This window comes from Momordica charantia (genome assembly GCF_013281855.1).
Source record: "Momordica charantia cultivar OHB3-1 chromosome 4 unlocalized genomic scaffold, Mcharantia_2.0 BLBB01000004.1, whole genome shotgun sequence".
NCBI classification, from domain to species: domain Eukaryota; kingdom Viridiplantae; phylum Streptophyta; class Magnoliopsida; order Cucurbitales; family Cucurbitaceae; genus Momordica; species Momordica charantia.
Window position 1 is genome coordinate 63,812 of NW_028275162.1, and position 4,941 is coordinate 68,752.

The window sequence follows — 4,941 nt, forward strand, 5'->3', positions numbered from 1 at the left end:
TTTCATTTGTCAGTTGTCATTTGCGTTGTTAGTCATAAGCACTAATAGGGACGTACAAAGTTTCAACTTTGCACTACAGCCATTGTTGAAGGGGTTGGATCTTTTTATTAGGTTTATTAATGTTCTTGATAACTCAATTAGTTGTCTGGGCTCAATTAGTTGTCTGAGCTGTTTTTTGCTTCATCAAAATTAGTAAGTTTCAAGGATTCTGAACTTGCCGGCACGAGCATAGTTCAATTTGTTAAAGTACTTACTTTCGACCAAAACGTTAGTGAATTTGAATCCATATCCTCGTATTAAAAAAATATATGAATTTGGAAATGGAAAGCGTTCAAATTGATTGGTTCTATTTAGAATGACTGTGCTTCTAATATCTTATATTGGACAGCTCTTACTGATATGGTTAACGCAAAAAGAATGAATGGATTGGGAGTGTGGACTGATAAGTTCATGGCCTAGACCTAGTGTGCATTTGATTTAATTAATATCCAGCATAGTATAGTAGAGTAGAGTACATCATGCATGCGGCTGCGACGAGGGAACGTGTATATAAATGTTAATGCCCGCAATAGTATAACAAAACAACAAATGGAAATAGCCATCTGATTCCCATCTCGTTAGGCCCGAGTAATAATGTTTTTTTTGTGAAGTATACGTGAAGGCAACGATGCTAGTTGTATTTGTGCTAATAATGAAGGGTAATTAAGTATTAATAATATGATGACGTGGCATTTTGACTTAGAGCAGAAAGCGATTGCGTGGGAATCCCTTTGAGTCTGAACCGGAGTTAATCACATCTCTTCTGTAGCTGTACATAGACTTTGGCAATGGCAATGGCAATGGAGGCCTAGAATCGTGCATTCTTCACACATGCAATACAATGCAAGGGCAGTGGAGGAGTGCAGGATTTTGCTTTCATCACCATGCTGCCCCACTTTTCAACTAAGCCCAACCATTAGCCAGTTATATCCTATGCTTTCAATCAAGATTGCTTCTGTTTTTCCGCTATTGCCTCTCTTCTCTACTTTGCTAGTGCAACAACCATTCGCTACAATCCATTGCCTACTTTATGAAAAATATTCAGCATATTTAGATGCTGAAAAAGAGTGGTCGAGATAAGTACTGGAATAAGTCCTTCCAATAAGATTTCTTATCATATTGTATTTTCTAAAGATTTAGAGGTTGTTTGGAACTTTGAAGTAGGTTTCAAAATAATTTTATATTTTGAAAAAATAAAAGATTTTAATAATAATTCAGAAAGTTGATAACTCAGAGTTTTTTTTTTAATTGGGATATTTTGGTAATTTTATAATGACTAAAAATGAAAATGGGTTGGGAGGAGTCGCAAATAAGATTGGGTGGCGAATTGATTATTAAATGAGTCAGAAACCCCAAGTTCCCAAAAGACTTCATTCCATTGTGATTGATATAGGGTTAGTTTACTGGTTCTCCAAATCAAAAAGGAGTCTATCCATTAGTCAAGACATACTTGCTTCATACCCGAATCTCTCTTGGGATGAATTTATTTAACCGATGTCGACTCAGTTCAAAAGCCAATCACTACTGGAGCATGTATAAATCCAGCAAGGGCAATAGTAGATCCAGCATCAATACCGTACCCTTCTAAGTTCTATACTTGGAGCAGAAAAACAATAGTTGTTGAAGCATCACTAGGTGGTGTGGGATAAGTATTTTCCCAAAAAGTATTGCGTAGTTACTCGGCCCAATTTTTTTTTTCAAGGTAATTAGAAAAACCCACAGTAAACATTTATTTTTTAGGTTAAAAAGACACATCTGGGGCTTAAAAAAAATTGAATGGAAATTTTGGATGAGATTTAACCTCCCCGTCCTTCCCGACTCTCTTGGCTTTCGATGCAGAAAGGGCAGTTAGTTCTAAGTGGCTTTAAAATGATATGAAAGACCAGATGGCTATTCCAGATGCCAGAAAGAAAGAAAGGTCATCACCACGCATCGCCCATTGGTGCTCCTGCTTGTGGCCAAATAGGCGGCCCTTCAACCCCAGCAAAACTAAACCTTTGTCTTCTTTCGGTAATTTAATCAAACACCTTGTGGGCCTTTTTTTCCCGCATCTATCTCATCAAAATATAACACCAAAACCAAAACCAAGTATTCTGACTCTCTCTCCCTCTGGAATTGTTTTTGTCGTGATTGTGATTTGGGGTGTAATTTTAGTTCAAGGGAAACGAAAACCTCAGAAAATCGGGATGGAATATGAATCTAGGCTTGGATCCTGGGTCGAAGGATGGTGAAGGGTGGGAGAGTCGAAAATGCGGAGATATCTTTGATATTCTGGGTTGAAAGCCGAGAGAATCGTGAAGGGTGGAAGGTTGAATCGTGATGGGTGGAAGGTTGAATCGATCGGTTCTGGGTTGCAAGTTGGCGAATTAATTTCTCCACATACATGACTTTTAATGTAGGGACTAATGCTGCCTTTGACATTTGGACTTAGAAAGGAAAAAATTTCAAGTTACAAGAGTAAAAGAGGAAGGAAATTATTTTAAATTCCAAGATTAAGAGATGGAAAGGACAACTTTTAGAATCAAATGAATTTTAAATCTTTCGAAATTAAAACTTATTGATTTGATGTTTACTATTTTAATATTAAATAGTAATGTCGGCTTCATATAAATAAAATCATTTAATCAAATAAACTTACTAAATTAAATTTTGCAAATAATTTCTTTTTTTTTTAAATGTGTCGCTTTAAATATATATTTTTCAAAAACTTTAATTCAAATTATTTTAAAGGTAAATAAAAATAGGTTTGTTATAACTAGTAAAACTTAAACCATAATTTAACTTTCCATCATATTTGTCCATTTATTTTCTCTGTTTTTTTTAAATAATACTTCAACTAATAAAAATGTAATAGAAAAAAAAAACTAAAAAGAAATTTTAAATGTATCAACTGCCAATCAAATCTATTTGGAACGAAAAATTAGTGTTATAAAAATTGAAATAAAAAAAATTGGTCACATATACCAACAATATAGAGAATCAAGTTATATTTTGATTGAATGGTGACTAAAAACACATAAGTAGGGAGGCAAAAGAGAAAACCAAGTGTACTATGCCGTTTATGGCTAAAAAAATACAGAAAATAATTATATGGGGTGTAATATAGAGTGATGAGAATAAATTTTAAAAAATATCTATTTGTCCCATTTGTACTATTTATATGGTGAATTTAGAATCGGTTTACCTTTTAATTTTAAATTCTTTCAAATTCGACCTATTTGGAAATATAAACATGATTTCAAATGGTACTTTTTTTTCTTTTCAAATTTCTTCTTTTTCTTTACCAACCAAACAACATAAATGATTTTAAAATCATTCTGGTTTGTAAATTATTGCAAACAGAGGATTCCAAAACCAGAGTGTTTGATCAAAAATCTGATCAAATCTCCAAACTTTAGCTGGGCAAGGATGAGCTGGACAGCTGGCTCGCTAGAAGTCGTGTAAAGAATCTGTAAAACAGAGTAGAAACTCCGATACTAAAGTCAGCAAGTGCTCAAGTCAATTCAAGAGAGAATGGATTTGATTGCGTACCTCGAAATGAAGCGAAATAGTCCTATTTATAGGTGCAAAACCCGACAGGATTCCCGACAAGGTCTCAACGACTCTTTAAGGTCGTCGTGCGATACGCGTGCTATCGTGAAGTTTGTCGGATAAAGGACCGAGCCGAGGTAACCCAAGGCACATTTTTGGTCGGCTCGGCATGCATAGCTGCTCGGCCCAGCATGAGATATCATAGTCGAAGTAAACATTTCTCATATAGAGGAACGTTTATGGCTGTTGTTCCAACCATAATACGTCAAAACTCACCTCCAACCCAGAGTAAATTGTAATCAATTTCAAAATACAGTTTTTACTGGTAAAAGTTCAAAACTAAATTGTTATACAGGTTAAATATGTATTTTTAACTTTTTCTTAATTACCAAAATCATGTATTAAATTAATTAAAGATAAACTTTTGTTATTGGTAGAAGTTTAATAAGGATTTAGGTAATCATGTAACGAAAAAGTTTAATTAATATGTATCTGATTTACTTCTAGTATACCTCACTAAACCAGTAGGTCCTTCAGCGGATCCAACGTTATCTCCAAGACGTTGGTCTCTAATTAGAAAAGTAAATGCTTGAGCTTGAGAAGCTTCTGATCCAGTGGGACCGTAAAACTCACTCGGATAAGCAGTATTATTGAACCAGACAAAACAACAAGCAATAAAACCAAAAACGGATAAAGCACCTAAACTATAAGACAAGTAAGCTTCTCCAGATCATACAAGTGCGCGGCGAGCCCATGCAAAGGGTTTAGTTAAGATATGTCAAATTGCACCAAGTATACAAATGGAACCTAACCATAAATACCCCCAACTATATCAGTTTTTATTGGGAGAAGTTTTATTGGTAGAAATATACTTGACTGCTAGTTACATAGATCAATCTTGCCTTCACTACCTTTAATTTGATAATTAAAACTGTTGAAAAATAGGAAAAGAAAGACTTTCTTATTAATAAGTTGTCAATTTTTCAAAACAAGATTTGTTCGAGGGGTAGGGAGTAGAGGGTGGAGAGGAAAAAGAGAAGGGATTAAAAGTATTAAATTGACAGTTGTGCAGATTTTGTTCATATTTTCTGGGTGTAAGGTCCCCCGTTCAACAGACATTTTACGAAAAGCCTGTTCCTACTCTAATCATATTCTTCTAATACGGTTCAATAATCAACCCGACCCACCATCTCCCAAATAAAAAGAAAAAAATTAATTACTTGAAAATTAATTTTATACTAATTTTATCCTTTATTTCTGTGCCCATCTTTGATCGGTTGTCAGTCAATCTTAACCTTTGCGCTAACATTTCTCTATCCCTCCCTTTTTAAATTCACGTCGTGCCGTTGAAGGCAACTTCTCAATCGTATA